The sequence below is a fragment of the Coturnix japonica genome, chromosome 7 (assembly GCF_054131305.1).
Source record: "Coturnix japonica strain WE chromosome 7, WE-NBRP24, whole genome shotgun sequence".
In the NCBI taxonomy this organism is placed as follows: Eukaryota; Metazoa; Chordata; class Aves; order Galliformes; family Phasianidae; genus Coturnix; species Coturnix japonica.
The window spans coordinates 33,563,159-33,586,344 of NC_140669.1; the positions used below are offsets into that span (position 1 = coordinate 33,563,159).

The window sequence follows — 23,186 nt, forward strand, 5'->3', positions numbered from 1 at the left end:
AAGGGTGTAAAAGCCATCACCCACAAAAAAAGGCGGTAGGAATACAGGTACAAGCGGACATTAGCACTCAGTGCAGAGGGCATGTGCAGAGGGAGATGTTAAAAAGTAGCCAGAGGTTTCAGCCTCTTGCAGAGCCTGTGATCAGACACAAAGGGTGGGGGAAGATTTCAAAGAGTAGTCACAGGCACAAACGCTTTTGGGAAGAGCCAGTCATTTCTGAAATGCATGGCTCTGGCAAGCTCACAGGCAACTGTTTTACATCGGCACAGCTCTACAAGGCCAGTGCTTTGCAGGGAAGGCATGCTTTTCATCCTAGCAATAAGCAGGGGACTGAGTTACAGTGGTTGGGTTGGACCAGTCCTTGAGCAGGGTAAGGACCTGGGGAGGACACCAGGCCTCACACCCCATACCTGACTCTCTACCAGTCCACAGGAGAGAAATGGAATCTTACTGCTGAAAAAAAATAAATACATTCAAAAATATTCTCCAGTAGGAGCTAGTGTTAAATTTCTTCAGCTGAAAATTAAATACAGTAAGAAAGGTGAAGGTTTCTTGGAGGTGAAGGTTCCCCCAACCAAGAGCTGCCTGCCTACAGCCTTCAGGTGATGCTGCTCCCAGGCAGGGCAGGTACGTAGGACTCTCTCTGAAGGAGGATGTACAAAAACAGGTTGTTGTTTCCAGCCCAGCTTTTCGTGTTGGCCCATTTCATCCTCCCCATAAATCTGTGCATGAGTCCTTACCCTGCCAGGAGCACATAGGGTGAGGGAACAAGCCAAGCGCAAGTAGAGCAACTGCTTGATGCTGTGTGCGTGAGGAAGCTCAATGCAATGCAGTAACACACATGCTACCACCTTAGTGCTCTACAGAAATGGGTGAGAAAGCAGAGTAAGCATTTAGTGTGAGGTCTTAATAATACTGAGGTGTTGATACAGCAGTACAAATCATTTTTATTTGAAAGATGTATGTAAGACACTCCTCTGACAGCCAGATGGTCATGCTTCTCCCTGACACAGGGCATGTAGCTTGCAGTCCTGCAGCAAGATTGCTGACAACTTTCCTTTGCTATTCATCATGTGCCCACTTGTCAGGTTGTCTGAAAGTACAAAATTGACAGGGCTCAAAAAACACAGAAAACCACAGTTAAAAGCATATGGTATAATCAAGTTCTGTTCTTCAAATATTTGCTCTTTTTTGTTCCTCACTACCTTAATGAACAGTTTATTTTTCTGGTGGCTGGGTTGTGAGCAGCTCTCTTGCAGTTGGAGGATGTATGTGAGCAGTGGCGGTTCCAGGAGGGCCCCTCACCCCATAGCATTTTGGTTTCAGGTGCTGGCTACTGCATGATTTTATATTCTCTCCTTTACTGTAATGTGGCTCCTGAGTTTTGCTTATGTCTTGGCATCAACAGCAGCTCAGATTTCACTTTGGGTGAGGAAACTGTTTCCAGTGGTGGCTGTTTGCAGGATGGCACTACTGTGGAGCGCAGGCAGGCTGCAAAGCTCTGCAGCCATCCTCTCCACTCCATGTTTCATAGTTTCAGAGTCTCGTGCGGGTTGGAAGGGACCTTAGAGATCATCGAGTCCAGCCCCCGGGATTCGAGCCTCTGTGTAGCAGAGCGGCACTTCTACCACTTGCGCCACAGGGGGGATTCGTACTTACTGTGTTTTGGGTCTGTTTCACCCTTTTCAGAGAGTCCTGGTGCTGGTGCAAGTGATGGATGCTCCCCTGGTAGAAGCGTCTTCTATTTCCAGCATATATTCTCCATTTCACCGAATTGACGCCTGGCATCTTTTCTCTAGAAATACTGGCATGCAGAACAGCTATTACTTTTTTACAGGGTTGAGGGCAGCGTTGACTCCTACAAATGGATGTACAGTGTCTTCCCTTCCTTCCTCTAACCTGCCAACTCTCACTTTGCTTCTGGGCACAGAGCTGCTGTTTTTGCAGTGGGGCCTACCTTCACCCTGAGCTCTCTGCGAATACATGCTGCTGGGGCTGGGCTTTTCATGGGCTCCTCATGTACTGGATTTCTTCCCCATCACTTGGGGGGCAGTCTGGCCTGCAGAGGGGTGCTGTGCTGGGCAGCTTGGTGACTCCAATTTGCATAGTGAGCTCACACTAGAAGTACAGCTGAAATTGGAGGCTGTGTGGAGGTATTTAACACGAAACTGCTGCTGTGTGTGGCTGGATGCACTTATCTGTTTCTGAGGTGGTCTTGTAAACAAAGAGCATTGTCCTCCTGAGACTACTGACCCTCTGGGGTCAGCCACAGCCCCAGGGCTGAAGGTGGGAGGGTTTGGGTGGTTTGCAGACTTTTTACACACTCACACACACACACTCTCTCACACACACACACTCACACTCACCCACAGTCACACGGTCACACACACCCACGCTCACACACATGCACTCACACACACACACCCACACTCACACACACACACACTCACAAACGCACTCACACACACGCACACAAACTCTCACACACGCACTCACACACACAGACACACACTCACACACACAGACACACACTCACACACACCCACACACGCGCGCACACACACACACACACGCACACAGTCACACACGCACACATACACACACACTCACACACACACTCACACACACACTCACACACACCCACAGTCACACACACACACACACACGCACTCACAAAAACACACACACACACTCACACACCCACTCTCACACACACTCACAATCACACACTCACACACACACACACACTCACACTCACACACACACACACGCACTCACAAAAACACACACGCACTCACACACACACATACACTCACACACAGACTCACACACACTCACACACACATACACTCACACACTCACACACACTCACACACACATACACTCACACACTCACACACACACGCCCCGAACCAGCACCACACCCACGCCCGCTCCGCGCCGCCTTCCGCAGCCCCGCACCGCCCCTTGGTGGTTCCGCATTGCGCCCCGCCCCGCCGCCCTCAGCCAATGGGCGCCGCTTTCCGTGTGCGGGGTTCGCGCCGCCGCCAGGCCGGGCGCGGTTTTGCACGTCGGCAAGGGCGCGCGCGCGCGGCCATCGTCCCGGTGTGGCGCGGGCACGCAGGGATCGCGGCGGCGGCGACGCAGCGGTGTCGGTGTCGGTGTCGGTGTCGGTGTCGGTGTCGGTGTCGGTGCTCGGCAGGGGCCGCGCATGGCGGAGCGGCGGCGGCGGCGGCGCGGCTCTGAGGGAGGTGAGGCTGAGGCGAGGCGTGGGGAGGCGGCGGGAACGCCCCGCGGCACCTGTCCAGGTCCTAATGTGGCGGCAGGTGCCGGGGACGAGCGCGGCGCACCCTCACCTGTGGAGCGCGCTGTGGCGGGCGCAGTGCGGCGCGCCCGGCGTGGGGGGGGGGTGGCGGGCACGGGCGGCCCTGCCCGGCGAGGGGCCGCGGCGGTGGCGAAGCCATTTTGAGGGGGTGGCGGCGCGGCGGCGGCTTCTGCCCCGGATCCCCCTGGTGCGGCCGCGCTCGTAGCCCCCTCTCTCGGACGGCCGGGGCTCGGCCGCCCGGCATCGCTGTCCGCGGCCCCTTCGAAGCTGCGCAGCCCGCGGTTGGGGCCCGCGGCGGCCGGCACTGGGCTTAGGGGTCCAGAGGGGCGGCTTCGGCGTTCGGGGAGGGCAGGAACCGCGATGAGGGCCAGCTCAGCCCGCACAACGCCGGGCGCATCTCCGGCCGGCGCTTTTCCCCAGCCCTCAGAGCAGCCGCGGCTCCGTGCGGGCTCCGTGCCCCTTCCATTTCCCGCAGGTTCTTTCGGGCTAAACCCTGGCGGTGCGTTGCGCTGCGCCTCCTGAGCGCGATCCTCTCGCACCGTCGCGGCGCTGGGTTCTGCAGTGGCGCTTGGGGCGCTTCTATTCCTCGGAAATCCTTGCAGTGATCAATTTGAACTTGCTTGTTCTGTAGCACGACCAAGAATGTGGCCTTGTGTCTTGGTGCGTGTGCTGTGGCAACAGCCCTGGCTGTTTCTGCTCTGCCAGCTGTCTGCCAGGGAGGCTGGAGCACCACACAGCAGCAGAGGCAGCTCACAGGGATCTGGAGATGTTTATAATAATTGGTAATGGAACACCTTTTTAGAGTATTTTTTAGATTTATCTATCACTCAATTGTAGCGATATCTATCTTTAAAAGTAGGCAAGCCTCCTGTGTAATGAGTCTTGTAGTGTAAACAGCCGTGTCTTGAACAAGTGTTGTTACTTTTAGGATGTCTGTGATATTTCTTTGAGGGCTTTGCCAAATCTTCTGTCTGCTTCTCTTTCTTCCTACAGTGATTAATGTACTCTTGGCCACTTGTGCACGTACACTTGGGATGATCAGAGGAAAAGCTTAGTAATGCTTGCAGCTGAGGTGGCACAATAGCATGAAAAATCCCCACCAGCCCTTTAGCAGCCCATCATCTTCCCCGCTGTCTGCATGCTGCCATGTTCGCAGCTTGGAGGCACTGCCCGCAGTGAGTTGAAGGGAGGTCTGCAGGCTGCTGCTTGCCTGTGCTGCAGCTCCCTGCACCTTGTGTGGAGGGCTGCCTAGAGCCAGCCCATGCTTGGGGTCTGTTGTCACAGTGCTCAGTTTTGTCAGACTGACCTTCTGCTACTGCTTCCCACTGCTGCGTGTCTGTACAATCCTTGAGTTCCAGGAATTAAGGGAAAGGGGGAAAAGGGTCGTTTGAGGTGATTTCATGTTTTATTGCACAGTTATCAGAACATGACAGACCCTGGCACAGAAGTACTTTCCAAGTTTCTTTTTTGGTGTGCTTGCTGAAGCTTCTCCCTGTGTGCTGAAGCAGCAGCTCCTCAGCTCCAGGGAGTGCAGCATAGCTGTGCCAACTCTATGCTTGTTTGGTCCTCTAGCAAGAGGCTTGGCTTGTGTGGTCACATTCAGTGGGAGAACTTGATTTCTGAGAACTTGTGTTCTGAGAAGGATGTTGTTTTAGATGTTTGAAGAGGAATGTGTTCCGTAACTCACGAGCACAACTATAGAATACATTCCTCCATTCACTTTTCTATTTGCCCCTGGTTTATTCTGAGTTATCTGCTCTAGTGAAAGCTCTATGCCCTTTCTGTGCTAATTGGTTTGTGAACAGAAGTATGGAGCCACGGCTTCTGATGGTAGGCCTCTCTTGCTATAAGCACATAAGTCTTCCCTGGTGGGTTTAACTTGTCATGATATGTGGGAGTTCGTTTTTTTTCCCTCTTTTAAAAGCGAAGTCTGTTTTGACTGAAGCTGGTAAAATCTTTTAGGTGGCTGTGTTTATTGGCTCTGACCTGGCATTGTCACAGCATGAAGGCACTAGAATCAGTTTGGGCAAACTCATTTCTGCACACAGTCTGCCCTTTGCTGAGCCCTGGCTTGTTTGTAGTCTGGTCAGACATCCTACCTAGAAATGGCAGACTTCTGTTAGGTAAGGAGACATCAAGTGTTTGTACTGGGGAGCCATCTAAGAAGCTTACACTGATGTTTTTGAGGCATGATCTGTGTCTTCAGAAGTTTGAGGCTTATCAGTGATGGATGTGCCCTCAGAGAGACATGGTGAATCAGGTGGATTGGTGCTTCTCTCTGCCACAGTGTTGTGATGGAAGCAGACTGGTGGTGGGTGCTGGCAGTGGGTGTTGCTTCTCAGGATAGTACCATCCATCAGATGTTGAAACATCTGAGGCCATGGTCTGATAAAAGAGTATAATGCACGCTGTTTCTGCAGCTTCTGAAACCAGTAAGTGCTTGGCACTCTGGCCATCCAGCTGCCCTGCTGTGGATTTTAGTTTAAGTACCAAAGATTAACCGTTCTTTGTTGTATTTATTAGTAGAGGCTGTTGCTTATGTACCTCAGTTTTATAGGAAATGCCTTTATGATATAAATGCTGCATGACGCAAAAAAACAACAAACCAACTAACTAACAAACCACAAAAATACCCCAACAATGTGTGACAAATAGATTATACAAGCAAGCAAAGTTATGCTTTTTAGCAAGCTTCTTTTCTGTTTGCACACAATGTGGCTGGTTTATTTTGGTCTCTCTACTATCTTAATACGAGAGTGATTTTTTTTTTCCTCTATCCCTTTAATGAATCTTGCTTACATGATAGGAATGAGAAATGCTTGTTTTTGCAGCCTGAGTCCTTGCAGAGGCCGTTAGTAATCTTACGAATCTCCTGGGAATTGACTGAGCATTGGGGTGTGTAGGTGAGCAGCAGGACGTGTGAACATTAAAAAGAAACAAAACAAACAGCCATTTAAACAATAGGAAAATGAACAAATAAATAAAAACAACCCAGCAAGCCACAGAGGTAAGAGATATTAAATTGCTTGGGAACAAAACCTGACTGAGACCGCATCCTTCTGAAGGGCATCTGGCTGCAGAGGGAACTGGGATCTTTCTGCTTTCATTGTGGCTGGGCAATTCCCATGCAAAGGGAGCTTGGTGCAATGACTGGAGAGGTTACCTTGAGCTGTGCACTGGAGCCCTGTGTCGGCGGCTGTGGCGGTTAGATGGGGCTGGCTGCCAGCACTGTGACTCAGTGCTGTCACCTCGGCTGCATGTCCAGCCTCTGCCAATGAGCTGAAAGAAGAAGCTGACTGCAGGGGCGTCTCCTGGTTGTCTGCTGGCTGCAGATGTTGGGCTGCGTTCAGCATGTGAAGTGTCTGCTGGTGGAACTGTAAGCACTGATTTTTTGTATATGGGATACAGAGCATCTAAAGCACTGGGGAGTGCAGAGACTGCAAGCTTCTTTCCTTTACACTTGATGAATTTACATACAGTTTTGTATCTTTGTGGCTTGTGATTTTTTAAATTTATTTATTTCACCTTAAAATTTACTTATTTATATGCCTGAAGTGGAGTGATGATAAGTTAGCCATGTGTGGGAACAAATTTATTCTCTAATGCAGTAGGGTTAGGTCTCTTTATGTTTCTCCTTCACACTGAGGATACTGCCTGTGCTTTTAAAGCAGAATTGCCTCTGTGAAGAAATGCTTTTCTTTCCCTGCCACCCTCATATACATCTTAGATTGATTTCCTGCTGCATAAAGCTTCATGCTATCAATATTCCTGAAGGAAATTGGTCAACATGCTGAGGAGGTGATGATGTCTGACAAGAGGGTAGAGGTGTCAAAAATAAATGACAAGGCTTTGTATGGGGTGGAGGAAATTATCTGATTATTTGCTCCTGTGAGAGGAAGAGCTGTTGGCTGAGTGCAAAGATACTGTTAGACATCAGAGGATGTTGGTGGTAGAAAGCCAAACAGGAAAACACATTTCACAAGGCGATCCAAGAGAAGCGAGTTTCCTTGTTTTCTTTCATGGGGATAGGGAGGAGCAGCCTGCCAGCAGTCTTGCATTGCCATAGGTTATGAGGAAACAGGTTAGCTCTGGCCGCCTTCTCTTTTCTTTTGGCCTAGAGGGGGTGAAGGCAGAGGGGATGGGAGCAAGCATACTTGTGAGTGGGAAACAAGGGAAAATTTAAAGTATCAGTGTAAAAACTTGTGCAGTTGTCCAGGAAAGTGCTCTTCTGTAGGCATCGTGTAACCCCGTGGATTAGAGTTTTTCTGCATGGAGTGTTTTAAGCAAAGATGCAAAAGGAAAGTTTGCTCTGGGGATTGAAGAGGATTGTCTCCTTCCTATTTTCATCAGCACAGATTTAAGATGTTTATCTGGATGTTCTTTTCCAGTTTTGTTTCTGAAGCTTTTCTCTTATTGAGGTAAACTGGAACAAGAAATCTAACATTTGCATTTAGTTGTCTTTTTCTTTTAAAGAGATTCTAGCACAGTGGAGCTCTTGGTCCTGTGGCTAAGATACTGAAGATCTGAAGTATTCTCATTTTGAGAAAGTGGAGGAGAAATACACTATGTTTTTCATTTAAAGAAAAGTGGATGTCCTCATTTGGTGAGAAGCTTGAATTTGCAGCTACACGTCCAGACATACTTGTCTAATCATTTGCTTTGCTGTGTGTTACTTTTGTTGTTATAATGCTTTTATGTTTTATGAGGGGGACTTTGGTAATGCAGGGCGTCAGAAGTATACCAGTGCCAACTTATAATTGTTCTAAACTGCATATACCAGTTCTCTTGATTTCCCAGTGACTCTCCATACTCCTTTCTGCTGTTAAATTTGTCATATCAGCCCTGGGAAGAGATGAACTTGTAAAAACTTGATCAAAAAGAGAAAAAGAAAGCATGGGAAACATTTATTTCATTTGTTTACTGTAGCACGTGAAAGTGAAGTATTTATATGAGGGTTTTGAGGCAACCTCAGCTCCTGTTCTGTCTGTTTGACGTAATTATTGCCTTCCTCTTTCATTCAGGAAGAATTCTGCTATTCAGTAGCACAATATATCTAAAATTAGGTTGATTTTTATTTAGGATATTAGGTTTTTTCATCTTTATTAACAAGTGAGTCCTTAAATTTGAATGCTCACTAACTTTTTTTCACTAGCTTAATTTACTGTAATGTTTGGGCGTAGTTGGGGAAACAAACTATTAGAGGGGGAAATTATCTTTGACTTCTTTAGATGCAGATTTCTATAAAAACTTGCTTATGAAATCCAAACTCTGAATTAAAATGAGCTTTAATTTTTTTCAGCTCAAATATTGAATGTACTTAATGAAAAATATAATCTTTATGTGAATCCTAGTAAGGGCATAATAGGATCTAGGATTCAAAGGCGCTAGCAACCCTGTCTTTTTATTAATACAATTTTACACACACATGCAGATTAGCTGGAACATAAATGTGGATGGTCTGGTAGAAGAATCCAGATGGGGGCAATACAAACACCAGGGTACAGACAATAAATTAGGAGGTTTGTAAAACAGCTACTGCTGTGGAGTGGGAAGGAAGATGTCTCTGCAGAATTGCCCTATTCCTTGTGAAACAAAAGTGTAGCCCTCCCCAGCAGGCTGAAGGTGGCCTGGCTCACTATAGGTGCTATTAAAAGGGTAGTAAGGAAAAAATGCATGTGTTCCTAGACTTGCTGCATTTAAGTATCTGAAAAAATGGGAGTTATGAGCTTAAGCATTGGTTGTTAGATGGCTGAGCTCTGCTTTGTTTGTGGAAAACTTTTAAAATCTAGCATGGTAGGGAAACCTGATTTATAATCTTTCTCTGCTGCCCAGGCTTTCTAGCTTGCTCCTGATACATAGATGTAGTTCACAGTGGGAATTGAAGGAGGAGGAAAAATTCTGTTTTGCTGGGCATTTGCCGTTTTGTTTAGTCCTGGTGGTTTTTAATCAAGTATAAAGAACTTTGCAGAATATGGCTTCTGTGTGTTTTCAGTGATTTTGCATGCGGGAATTTAGCAGTGTGTCAGAAGAGATTGTGTTCATGGTGGTTTCAATCTGTATGAGAAATAGCTTTTTTTTTTTTCCCTTACTCAACTGTTGGTAGCATTTTTAACTTATGCTTCAGACCTGGTTGAACGTCCCATTTCAGATACTGATCCTTGGAGGTTTTCAGCCCTTTGAACCTATTGTGTCTGTAGTCTGTGCAGATGTGGCAGGTGTGGAGGCACAGACAGGAGGGAAGGCTGTGCATTTGCTCTGGATTATGATCATATGCCATGGTAAACCAAATAATAATTCTTTCCAAGTAGGAAATTCCTTATTTATTTATTTATTTATTTATATTTATTCATTATTTATTCATTATTTTTCCTCCTTACAAAGGTTTTTGGCACTACATTTCCATTTCCATACAAGAGCTGGCTTTGTTGTCTGCTCTTGAAATGCAGCCTGTCTCTCGGTTAGGAGCATTCTTGCATTCAATAAGTTCATTACTCAGGTGCAGAGAGCAGATGAGCTTTCCTCTTATTAAATATATATAGACATTCCTATAGTAGTATCTTTATGGATGCTGTCAATCCAGGGGAATTAGAACTTGATGATCCTTGGGGTCCTTCCAACCCACCCATTCTGCCACTGACCAATGCCAAACCATATTCTGGAGTTTAATGTGATGTGATACTGTGTTTTGATGTGATGTGATACTGTGTTTTGATAACAAAGTGGAACTGGAAATTAATGCTTAACTAGAAACAATGATTCTGGAACTTTGGATGCCAGCAGACACAGAGGTGAGCTCTGGGGGCTTTGTCTGCCATCTGTAAGTTTATGATAGCCTTGTAATACCATCACTAGTAAGCCTGTGAGTAATCAGAAGCTGACTTGGGACTGTCTGTTTGCAGCTCTGAAGTATGTGAAACGGGAGAATATGACTGAGTTGAGCAAAGGCATGGAGGTCCAGTTTGAGAGCTAGTAAGAGCTTTTAATAAAGTACAGTCAAAGGGAAAAAATCACCCAGGCTAAAGAGCTTCCAAGAAAATTCAGAAAATTTTATTTTGACCCTGTCGCCTTCCCTCATAGGCTTGGTCCAATGGCAATGTTGTAATGTCAAGAACTGTGTGAAGTCAGCTTTTACAGTGTGTTTGAGTCTCCTTGCCAAAATCTGGGATGTTATGTGAAACCCAGCTCTGTTTTTTCTACAGTAACATAAAGTTGGAAATAAATCTTAGAACGTGTGCTGCTATGCCTGTGCGAAGTGATTGTTAGCCTGAAAGCCTTTGTGTTGTTTATCCTGTTGTATCAAAATTGATTTCCGTAGACTCCAGCACTGATGAATGCAAGTAATGAGAGGTAGTGAATACTACTGTAGCTGTGTCTATTTTTTCTGGTGCAACCTAGTTTTTCTTCTGTTATCCCCTGAAAGCTATTATTAGTAACTGAGTGGGTTTTTTTTGGTTTTTTTTGTGTTTTTTTTTTGTTTTTTGTTTTTTGTTTTTTCCCCTTTTTTGAATGGAATGTATAATCAGAATTTTATTCACTGTCCTTACATATGCTTAAATGTAGCATTAGCGTAATCTTCTTACTTGCTTTTCCTCCTGCTTCCGAGTTTACAGAAGAACGGAGCTCACTGTTAAGATGTTGGATAGATTTTATTGACTGGAGGTAAAATAATTCTTCTGATCTTCAGCTCATTTTTATTGCCAAGGCAATAGTTTTTTTATATTTTTGAAAGATAGTGTAATTATACTTGCATAAAAGGTTTTCCAATACATTGATTTTGCTACTTTTTTTTTTCTTTTGTGCTACGAGAGTAATCTTTCTGTGAAAAAAAATTTCCGTAGATAAAGCATGAAATATTTTTCACGACAGGTCGCTGGTGGGATGCTCTCCGTCCTGTTGGACGGGCGGGCTGGGAGCGCTCCATGGTGCTGGTGCTCCGGAACCGTAGCTATCCGTGGTGCTGAAGAGTCGTTGCGGGAGTTCTGCAACGTGCTCAGCACGTTTTCCAGCTATGTGTCGTCTAGTACTAAACCCCTTGAAGGAGAACAGGATGGAGTCTCTATTTCATATCAGCATGGGTAGTTTCTTTGCAGTCTAGGCAATACGCAGCATTTTTAGACAATATTCCCAATGTTGATGTTCCTTTTCAGTTTCCTTTGACTTCCTTGTTTCTGTTGGCAAAGCAACCTGCATTTCATGTAGAGTTCAATTTTTTAATTTTTTTTTTCAACAGTCATCATGCAAGATCTCGATCTTGGATGGACCATGATACTTTTGAGGCCCATTTTGCTGTTACTGTTACAAATGTATATGGCTTCCCTCAGCATTAGTGTTTTTGCTGGCTCATTGGGCATAAGCCCACTTTACCATAGAATTCTCAGATTTGGAAGGGACCTCTGAAGGACATCTAGTCAAACTCCACTACAATGAGCAGGGACACCACAGCTAGGTTGGGTTGCCCAGGGCTTTGCCTTGAAAGTCTCCAGGGATAGGGCATCATCCACAGAATCACAGAATTGTAGGAGTTAGAAGGGACCTCTAGAGATCATCAAGTCCAACAACTCTACCAAAGCAGGCTCCCTACAGCAGGCTGCACATGTTGGAATCCAAATGGATCTTGAATATCTCCAGAAGAGACTCCTCAACCCCTCTGGGCAGCCTGGTTTAGTTCTCTGTCACCCTCACTGTGAAGTAATTCTTTCTTATATTGGTGTGGAACTTTCTGTGCTCCAGTTTATGGTCATTTTCCTGTTGTCCCATCCCCACAGACCACTGAAAGGGGGTTGGCCATGTCCCTTTGTCTCCCACACTGAAGATATTTGTAAACACTGGTACGATTCCCTCTCAGTCTTCTCTCCTCAGGGCAGAACAGACCCAGGTCACCCAGCCTTTCCTTGTAGGAGAAATGCTCCTGGCCCCTTATGATCGTTGTGGTCCTCTGCTGCTGCTGGACTCTTTCCAGGAGATTCCTGTCTTTTTTGTACTGGGGAGCCCAGAACTGGATATAGTCCTCCAGGTGAGTCCTGACCAGGGCAGAGTAGAGGGGGAGGGTCACCTCCCTGGCCGTGCTTCCTCTAATGCACCCCAGGATCCCATTGACCTTCTTGGCCACCAGGGCACACTGCTGGCTGGCTCATGGCCAGCCCATTGTCCACCAGGACTGCTAGGTCTTTCTCTGCAGGGATCCTCTCCAGCAGGTCATGTTCCAGCCTGTAATGATACTTTATTCTTTCCCAGGTGCAAGACTCTACAATTGCTTTTGTTAAACCTCATCTGGTTTCTTGCTGCCCAGCTCTGTAGCCTGTCCAGGTCTCGGTGAATGGCAGAACAACATTACAGTGTGTCAGTCACTCCTCCCAGCTTTGTATCATTTGTGTACTTGCTGAGGGTGGACACTATCCCCTCATCAAAGTCATCAATGAAGATATTAAACAAGTCTGGATCCAGCACTGCCTCCTGGGGACTACTGCTAGTCACAGCTCTCCAACCAGACTCTGTGCCACTGATCACCACCTTCTGAGCTCAACCAGTTCTCAACCCACCTCACCATTCACTCATTTATCTCGCAATATCACAGTTTTGTTATCAGCACGTCATGGGAGTCAGTATCAAAAAGCCTTGCTGAAATCAAGGTAGGTATCATCCACTGCTATCCCCACATTTACCAATCCGGTGTCGCCATCGTAGAAGGCTGTGAGGCTGATTGAGCATGATTTTTCCTTAGTGAATCCATGCTGATTACTCCTGATAACCTTCTTCCTTTCCAATTGCTTGGAGATAGCATCCAAAACACTGTTCCATAACTTTTCCAGTGACAGAGGTGGGACTGATTGGCTTGTAGTTTCTCAGATCTTCCTTTTTGCCCTTTTTGAAGACCAGAGTGACATTGGCTGTTCTCCAGGCACCTCTCCTGTTCTCCAAGATCTGTCAAAGCTGATAGAGAACAGTTTGGCAGCCATCTCTGCCAGCACGCATGGATGCTTCCCATCAGGGCCCCTAGATTTGTACACATTGATCCACCCAGACACTCCTGGACCACCCTCAATCAGAGGGAAGCTCTCCATTTCCTGGACTCTCTCTCTTCCTTCTGGGGTCCAGGAGTTCTGAGGGAGGAGTCTGAAGTAAAGAAGGCATCCAGCATCTCCACCTTCATAGCATTCCCTGTTACCAAAACATTCTCCTTGTTCATCAGGGACCTACATTATCCCTAGGCTTCCTTTTACAGTTGGCATAATTAAAAATTTAAGAAAAAATAAATCCACATAACCAAAATATTTTTTTATTACCTTTTATCTCCTTTGCTAGCTTTAGGTGGGTCTTTTTCAGTGCATCCCTGTAGGCCCTGACACCTCCCCCCCCCCCACCTTGTTAGCTTCTCCTCCACCTGAGTAGAAAGCTGTCTATAATGCACTGCAGGAACTGTGTGTGCCTAGCTGTGTTGCTTTCCCAGCAGATGTCTGGATAATTAAAGTCCTCTGTGAGAACCAGTGTTTTGGAATGTGAGGCTATTTCCAGCTTCTTGTAGCAGGCTTCATCGATTTCATCCTGGTCTGGTAACCTGTAGTATACCCCACAACAATGTCACTCATACCAGCCCACCCCTTAATTGTTACCCACAAGCTCTCCACACATTCTTCATGGTCCCCCAGGGCAACTTTCCCACATTGCTTCCCCAGCCTGTCTTTCCTAAAAAGGATATAGCCCCCCATGACAGCATTCCAGGCATGCAGGCTGGATTGTGTGATCACAGTGAGATAATGGCTCTCTCTCACATCTCCAGCTCATCCTGTTTATTTCCCATGCTGTGTGCATTGGAATACAGGCACCTTAGGGAAGCAGCAGGTGCAGTTACCCCTAGGGGGATGCAAGAAGATTTTGGGCGGGGTATTGGCAACATGACCTTCTCTCCCATGATCCTGTGGGACAACTTGAGAGGTTTTTTCCCTGCAGTCACTAGCAGTGACAACATCTCTCAGCCCTTCTCCCTCACATCTGTCTCCTCCTTCCTCTGTTGTACCTAGTCTAAAGCCCTGGTAATCAACCCAGAGACTTTGTTTCCCAGAACAAAGCCCCACTTGCTCAATTGGAGTCCATCAGAAGCAGATGTAACATTATCTGTACAACGTCTATACAGGAAGCTGTGTTTGATTCTGTAAACCATTCACTAATTCTTGGGGATTCATGGTTAAATCTGGTATGTGTTCACATATGTCTGGGAAGTGGCAGAGGCAGAGGAGAGAGATTGTAGTCATGCATAAGTATGTCTGTCCTTTTAGGTGGGAGGGATGGTTTAGGCACCATTACTCACTGCAGGCTGTCTAGACAGCACTGCAGTACTTTGGCTTTGAACAGAGTGGTATGGGCATGGAAGGACAGAGAGGGACAGCAGTCCTGGTTTTCAACAGAGTCATGAGAGATGCTTCTCCATGCTCAGGCTGCTCTCAGCTTCTTTCTCTGGTGCCCATTGGTGCACAGAGCAGGCTTGCCATATTTCTCTAAGCTGGCTTGGTGGCATAGTGCAGCAGCCACCCAGCTGCTGACTGTCATGCTACGTGTGGGAAGCTGATGCTGCTCTTCCTTTGGGATCTCTTGGAAATGTTTTCCAGAAGGCTGTGGGAAGATACAGGAGCTCCTGGCTCATCCCGTGTAATCCTTGCAGTACCATCATCTTCTTCCCTTATCACTTCTGCCTGAAAAGCATTGCTTATTGCTTGTCTTTGTACAAAAAGCTTTGTTTAGTTCTGTATAGTTCTCCTTCAAGTCAGATAATTGCTTTTGTTTTTCCTCCCCATCTCAATTTGGTGTGGCTGTGTTCTAGTTTGTTCTCTTAGAACATACAACTCTTGGGATGCTTTCCTGGAACTCCCTACACTGCATATCACCCTGTATTTTCTCCTTATTTGCATTGTCCTTTGAAATTATACCAATTTGATTGAGGTGGAAAAATGTGCAGGATCCTCTGTAAGACTTCGCTATGCCTTATGCAATGATAAGTTCCTGATAGGGCTGTATCCAGTACTACTGCTTCCTTGCTGTGTCTGTATGATGACCTGCACACCGGCTGAGAGAGCTGATTGGTATGCTAGTGCTCTTTCCAGTCTACTCTGGTTCTGAGCCACCAGTTCATGACAAAAGTCTGGTCATATATGTTCCAGTGCAACAACAGGGAACAGCTTTGGGAAAAATCTTTGGTGATCTGTCATTCAACCTCCTGCTCAAAGCAGGAATAACATCAAAGTTGGATTAAGCTGCTCAGGGCCTCCTGCGATTGGATTTGGAAAATCCCTGCTCTGAGGAACTCTATTAATAAAGTTTCCTCCTAACAGAAAGTCATCCTTGGCACAACTCTGTCCTCTCTTTCTAGCTCCTTCATTCTATCTGAAAAACTAGTTAACGGAGTTCTATCAGATACCATATGGATTTATAAATGCAAGTTATTAATTCCATTTCTGTTACTTCCTGTCTCGCTCCAATTTAAGAGTGAGGCAAGGTTCTTTTGATATGTTATGCCTGGCGTGAGATTAAGAAGAAAAACATTCAAATGTTGATCTGACCAGTTTATTAAAAATGATAGACAACTGAGGGGATGGGGAAGGGAGAGCGGCGAATATCAAAATTAGGGTGATGGGGATGGGAAAGTGGGCGATAGAAAAGGTAGAAAAGAGCAAGAATTACGTGAAAGCGGAGATAGTCACCTCCTGGATGCTGCAGCGTCCTGTAGCACGTTGTTACGTTGGTCCGGGGCAAAATAAGCGTAGGGGAGAGCATCAGCAGAATGGCAGGCCACAAGCAGCAGATCAGTGCAGTGCAGAGCAGGTGGGCAGAGTAGCGAGGTCTCAAGAAGCGGAGTCTCGGGCAGCGAGGTCTCACGGAGCAGAGTCTCAAGCAGCAATCCCAGGAGAGACAGTAGGCAGCAGTAGGACGATGGTGGAGGAATCTGAGGTCAGATACCTAAAACGTTCTTCAGCATACAGGCATCTTCTTCAGCATGCAGGCGGTCATGTAGAGAAGCATCTGATGACAGAAAACCTCATTGTTTCTGTAGTGAGGCATCTGGTGTCAGAAAACCTGAATTCGGGGTTTGTCCATGCCCTTTTTATCCTTCTTTCCAGCCTTCGAGACATTTCTGGAAGGCTCGGGTCAGGGTCGTGAATTCCTCGGAGATGGCCATCTTCCTTGAGATAGGCCCACACAAAAAGACCACTTTAGGGCCACTAATCTGCATCTTCTCTCTCTCTCTCTCTCTCTCTCTCTCTCCCTCTCCCCCTCTCGTTGCCCCTGGACTTGTCCCTCAGACAAAGGATTTCTCATCCCCTGCCCAGTGCTTGTCCTTACAAAGGGATTTCTGGAACCTTGGTCAGGACTTGCCTGAACTTGTCCATTTCAGCAAACTTTTGAGGCAATAGTGTAAAAAACATGGCCTCTTACCTTTCCTCAGCTGACTGATAATACTGGCCATTTTGAAAAATAAGTCTTCACTTGAGAGAGGGATGCTGGCAAAGTCCATGTGAAAATCTAGTTAACTCAGTGTCTAACTAATGCTTCTCTGATACTGAACAGTGAAGCAGGAAACGGATGCTCTGCTGGAATTCGGAATAAAGTGGGGCTAAAAGGGGGATAGTTAAAGGTAGTTTATAGAAATAAGTAAAGGAAACTTAAAGTTAACAAGTAAAAGAAACAAGGGGCCTAGGAGAGCAGGGAGGATGCAGATAAAGAGTGAGACCTCACGAACAACCAGAAGAGGAGTTGCATTCCCCCTGATGAGAACAAGAGGGGGTCTGCATGCTAAAGAGCTATTGACTATGTATCAGAATTCCTAGAACTATTGACTATGTATTAGAAGTCTAAGAAATAATTGACTATGTATCGGAATTCTGAGAAATCATTGACTATGTATTAAATGTACCTACATATGTGTCACTATTTTACAAGTCGGTGTGCAAGTTTGGTGGAGCTATCCCCTTGCACCCGGCGCTGCGCAACGCTGGAATAAATATACCTGCTTAATAACCCATCTCTGGATTATAGAGTTTGATTCCGCAGGTCAATACACTCAAAGCAAACTGACAATGCACAACTTTTTTTAGAAGCCAAGGACAGCACTTCTTAGAAGTCCAGCAGCTGGTTCTTTCAGAAATGTTTCAGTGATGAGACGCACACAAATCCTGAATCTGCCAATATGTAAGTAGATTCTGCCAACAAGACTCATTTAAAGATGTTGAATGTTTCCAGTTCGGATTGCTTAGCTGTGCACTCTCCCTGCATGCAGTGCTGACCTGGTGGCAGCCTCACAGGAGAGCAAAACCCATTTTAAAATCGGATGCTGGTTTCTGAGCATGTACAGGCTTGAGGCAGTTCCTGCAATGCACTTTTTCCCTTGTGCCTCTGTCCCGTCTCATGTGATGAGGCAGGCACAGGACCTTCAGGTAGGCTGGGGTCCCTGTCCTCACTGTCCCACTCCACCACTTGGAATGGGAGGACACTTGCAGCCAATCTGGAAGAACTGCTTTGGGCTGGTGTTTGGGTGCATGAGGGAAGGGGATAAGTTGGGCTCAGCTGGCCCCTTGAGCCTCATGCAAAAGGGACTGAGGCCTTTCTGTTTTTCAGTTCCCCAGTAGCTCAGCTTGTCGTCTTTCACTGCACCAGTCCCCGCGATCCCTAGCTATGTTCAGAGCACAAAAGCAGTGTTTGCGTAAGTAGGGAAGCAGAGGAAGAACAATCTGACCAAGAAAGGTGATCTCTAGCTTATCGAACCCCAGTTCTTTGTTCAGCAGAATAGTGTGATTCATGCACCTTTCTTTAGTGGTATTTTAGCTTCCTTATGTAGTCTAAGGCTATTGTAATGTGTGTGCAAAAACCGAGAGATTAAAGAACTCTGAAACCTTACCACATTAAAAGCATAACATTTATTTCAGGAAGAAATCTAAAAATAAAGCGTACCACATGCCTTCAGTGACCGAGTGATGTCCTCTCTGCCTGCTTGAGCGGTTTGCTGTGACAGCAGAATGCTGACTGCTCTTGTTGGGTGCTTGGGCTTTTGGGATATGACTGCAATCCAGATTTTTTCTTTCATGCACTTAGCTTGTGCTTCCTTGCTCAGTGGATGCAGTTTTTGTGCTGCTTTTCTCCCGTGGGAGAAAATGTTGTCTGGCTGCAGACTGATGGAGGATGGCTAGCATAATTATTCGTATCAAAGGATACTTTCTGAATGTACAGATACAACATCTGTGGGTAAACTGTTTCCAGCCTCTACATTTTATATTATATCAGAAGATAAAAAACACTGAAGCTGCAGCACTCTCTACTGCTGTTTTATTTGCAGGCATATGGTAAACTTCAATCAGGTTGCCTTCTAATCTTCTCACTGATAAAATGATTTAAGTTCTTAGGTTGGGCTATGTAAGATGCCTTTCCTGCAGTTGTTTGAGGGGGAGATACATTCATACCCTTTGGATCTTGTCACTAGACAGGGTTTTTTGATCTTCTCTGTTGTAGATGGAGAACCCTGTATTCACAAAGTGCTCTGCTTTTAAATCAGGCACTAAATAGTGTTTGTTCCTGAAGCTACAGAAACATCCCAGGAGCTCCCAGTCTATTGTGCCTTATACTAGGTGCTAGCAGTTGACACTTGACACACTCCATCTGATCCCTGCTAGTCAGGGGCTGTGTCTTGGCTTCACCAGGAGCTGCCATTGTAGTCTATATTTCAAAGTAGAAACCTCTGACTGAGATGTTGCTCCAGCAGTCCCGATGCACCAGGTACACAGTGAGAAGGACAAATGCACCTGCGTGAGTGGAAAATGTTGTGGTTGTACACTTCATTTAGGTTCTGCAGGGTCTGCCTGCAGGCTTTTTGCTCCCTTGATACAGAATTCTAAGTGCAGGATGTCACCTGCTGCTTTTGAACACTGTGTGTTAAATATTTTGCATCCTATTACTGAACTTGCATTTTTGAACTATTTTTATGAAACCTAATATTAGGGTGTAAAACATCCCTGTGGCTCACATGAATCATCTCTCCCTTAAGAGAGGAAGTAAGATTGAAAGTAATGAAGCTGGCTAGTTCTGAATACACCAGTATGGTTCAAACAAAGAATGATTTCCTCTCCACTGCTGTGTGTTAAAGATACACTAAACATATTCTGGAAGTTTTCTAGGTGACTGTTTCAGGATGTTTTGAGCAGAACCCCTCAGTCACTCACTGTAGCAGGGACAGCCACTACAGCAGCTTTCTTGGTTGGTACAGTAACATTGATATCCTGATGGAGGATATCTACCACCAGAACTGACTGGTGAACCTGGGCAAGTGGATTGTCCTCTCCCCATGGGTCCTCTAGCCTGTGTTGTCACCCACAGACCGTAGTCCAGACTCATTTATTTTTGTAGCTCTTTTCTCTGGAGCACTGGTAAAGAAGAGATGAATTATTTTCAAATTATTTCTTGAATTCCTTTGTATTTCCAAAGTTGCTGCTTATTCTTGATGCTGTACTATTGTACTATTTCAATCTGGCTAGTGTCTAAAACAGCACAATTAAGAAGTCAATGTTTAATCATCAGCTATAGTGAAATCAGACAAAAAAAAGTGAGATTAAAGCTGTTGAAAATGTTTTGCTAACATGAATAACTCTTGACTTCAATCGCATTTTCTTCTAAAGTAGCTGTTCTTAGAAATGGAGTGTTGTGATTCCATGGAAAGTAGGAAAGTTCCTTTTACTGTGAGTCTGCAAAACTGTTTTTGGTGACAAAATGCGTGAAAAAACAGTTGACATCTGTATTTGTTTCTGAACAATTTAGTATCTTTGAATGTTCACTCCTGTTTGATACCTGCGGTTAAAGCAGTCCTATCGGTAGCTTGGATATTACTGGATATTTACAGAAAAGCATCCTTGGTTCTTTTTTACTCTTCTTGTGGATGCTAACCCAATTCCTGTTGTATAATAGTTGCACTTTTATAGTTGCACTGAACTTTCGGGTGCAGCCTGATACTCGTTCTTGGACAGCCAGTATATCAAAATATGTCATGCCTTCAATTCTAGGCTAATGCTATAGTTTTATGGGTTCAGAAACAAAATCTGCCATGAAGTCATCTCTTTCCTGGGAGAAAGTGGGAGAAAGCATGGGGACCAAAGCCTCGGTAGTTGTTCACAGTTTGCATCAAATTGAAGGCAGGCTCTGTAACCTGTCTCTTTGGAAACTGGTGAAGGGAATCTGAAGTGGGAAGATTTTCTTCTTTGTTCCTACTTGAAGGAGAAAATGGCGTATAAAAGGCCCAATGGACACATTCTAGAAGTTAAATCCAGCCAACGTAAAATCTCAGTCATCTGCATTGGCTTAGCAGCTGGTGTGTGCTTGTGTTCAAGCAGGGGAATGAATGTGTGGATAGTTGTCTTTGTTTCAGCTGGGGCAGAATTGTTTTCTTCAGATTGCCTGGTATGATGCTGCTTTTTGGGTTCTAGGAGAAAAGCAGCATTGATTACAGTGATGTTTATAGTTGCCTGCTAAGCAATGCTGTACGGAACCAAGGCCATTTGTAATGAAAAACCCAAGGAGCTGGGAGGAAACAATTAGGACAGCAGACTTAAACTGGAAGAGGGCATATTTCCTACCATATGACATCATGTGGAAGGAGTTTTGAGGGGAGTGGGAGTTAATCTTGCTCTCTTCTGCTACTTGGGGGCCTGCTGGGCATCAGCTGGGGGGTGGAAAGCAGTTACTTGTGCATCACTTCTTGTACACACACACACACACACACACACACATATATATAAATGTATGCCTAGTCAAAACTATTTTCCTTTTCATTTTCTCTGCCTTAGTACAAGTAATTTAATCTCAGCTCATGAGTTCTACCTTATTGTTTTTCTGGTTTTATTTATTCTCTCCACCATCCCACTGGAAGAGGTGAGTGAGTGAACGACTGAATGATGCTGAGATGCTGAGCCATCTGCCAGGTTAAACAAGAGCTGAAACAAGAAATAGAGGTTTATTTCAGTTGTTTGCTTTAATTGAGTATTGAAAGGCTTGTGTAAGTCAATTTTAATTAATAAAAAACTAGCCCCTGTGGTGCTAAGAAGGATGTAGATCAGTAGCAAAAGTTGTATCTGCATAATGTGTGATGCAGTATATGGAGAGAAGTTAGTTACCAGACCTCTGATTCAGATCTTAGCATATGGTTAAAGGCTTGAAATGTTTTCTGCTGAGCAGTAAGATGTCTTAAATCCCCTTCTTCAAACAGGTTTGAAGTATCCTTTGCCACATTGTATACATCTCCTAATTCTTCTGTGAATAAACTGACCAGCTGTTGTTTTTTATAGACATGAAGCTGTTTGGAAGTCTCTTGATTTCCATCTTCTTGTACTCAGTGACTGGAGTGTTTGGTGCTGATGAATAAAGTTGAAGTTGAGTGAGTAGAGAAGGTGGTGGGGAGGCAGGCTGGATGAAATGCTTTTCCCAGTTCTTTTATCTGTGTGGTTTCTCTGAAAACCTGTTCGTTTGGCAGAAATTGAACATGTGCTGGTGTATCACAGATCTGTGTTTGATAGTCAAACAGAGCTGTGGTGAGTGCTGCCTAGCTGCTGTCCCCAGCTTTGTTTGCTTTTGCTATTCCTTGCTGGTGATTGCTTTGCCTTTTAGTTGTTATTCAAGCCATGTGGTGAAAAAGAGTTCTTTGGCTTCTGTTTTCAAATCTGCTTTAAGGCTCTGTAACTGTAGGTATGAAAATAGCAATCATATTTCCATTAAGAAAGCAAGTGCCAACATCTGTCTTCAGGGCACTTCCCGCCATCCATGGGGGACTAGGAATTTACTTACTGCTTTTTGGGAAGTAGCAATGTGGATAGAGCTGCAGCTTAGAGGTGCTGAGCTGCTTGGAGGAGTCCTTCTGGCAAACAGACATCAGGCTCTGCCTGCAAAAGGCATTGGAGACAAACCCTGGAGTGTGCAGCTGCTACCAGGCAGAGCCAGGTAGAAAGTGTGGAATATGAGAGGTTTGCTTTTATAACCAAAGGGTGTTTTCATCTCTTTCCTATTCAGAGTGTTTACAGGTTTGAGGTGTTACAAGTCCCTTCCACCTCTCTTTATAACTTACATTCATACAGCAGAAAATCTCTGCCTCACCAAACCCAGCACTTGCTGCAGAGATGGATTTGTACAAGGCTTCAGGATTAGTGCTGGAGGCTGAATTTCAGATGCATATTTGTGCTGCTGACCTTGGTGTGGGAGCCAAAACAGGGCCATCCCTTTCTGAGAGAATGCACCCAGAGCCCTGAGCTTGTGTCTGAACACATGGCTCTGCTGGGAGAATATTAAAGGAAAACTGAGAGAGCTAGGGCTCTTCAGACTGAAGAGTAGGCTTCAGGGGGACCTTAGAGCGGCTTCTTAGTACCTTAAGGGGGCCTACAGGAAAGCTGGGGAGGGACTTTTTATAAGGGCAGGTAGTGACAGGATAAGGGGAAATGGTTTTAAACTTGAAGAGGGGAGATTTAGATTAGATATTGGGGAGAAATTATTTACCGTGAGGATGGTGAGACACTGGAACAGGTTGGTCAGCAAGACTGAGGATACCCCCTCCCTGGAAGCAATTAAAAATATAGCAATTTCATGTAGCTTATGGCTCATATACTTAGCATTACTGGTGAAGGAGTTCTTGTAGGTATGGGGCTACTAGTTTGAGGAAATATTAAAGGGGATATAAATGCAGCATTGATAGTATGTCGATTTAGTTCAGTGTGATTGAATACAGCCTGTTGCAGCTTGGAAACCGACTTCAGCTGACACTGCATTCAGCTTTTGAATGTTTTTTAGTACTTCATGTTATGACCAAATGATTTTTGCTTTGTTCTTCTTGGTAACTGGTATTACTGGA

General features: G+C 45.4%; 1 protein-coding gene and 1 long non-coding RNA gene across 20 annotated transcripts in view; one reads left to right on the forward strand and one right to left on the reverse strand.

The window, feature by feature from the left end:
* Positions 1-927: 927 nt before the first annotated feature.
* On the reverse strand, positions 928-1,804 carry LOC146760168 (uncharacterized). The gene is made up of 2 exons (XR_014948466.1): positions 1,660-1,804; positions 928-1,093 (listed from the first exon to the last, which is right to left on the reverse strand). It is a non-coding gene; the product is annotated as an uncharacterized LOC146760168 (long non-coding RNA).
* Positions 1,805-3,054: 1,250 nt separating this feature from the next.
* The window catches only part of ADARB1 (adenosine deaminase RNA specific B1), a 64,136-nt gene continuing 44,004 nt past the window's right edge, over positions 3,055-23,186 (forward strand). For 14 of the 19 annotated variants that reach the window (XR_014948457.1, XR_014948461.1, XR_014948462.1 and 11 more), the window contains exon 1: positions 3,055-3,251. The gene's annotated coding sequence lies outside the window, so the exon portion shown is untranslated. Of the gene's footprint in view, positions 3,252-12,559; positions 12,955-17,409; positions 17,504-23,186 lie in introns of all 19 variants that reach the window. The other 5 variants (XM_085553786.1, XM_032445677.2, XM_015867799.3 and 2 more) reach the window with 2 other exon arrangements.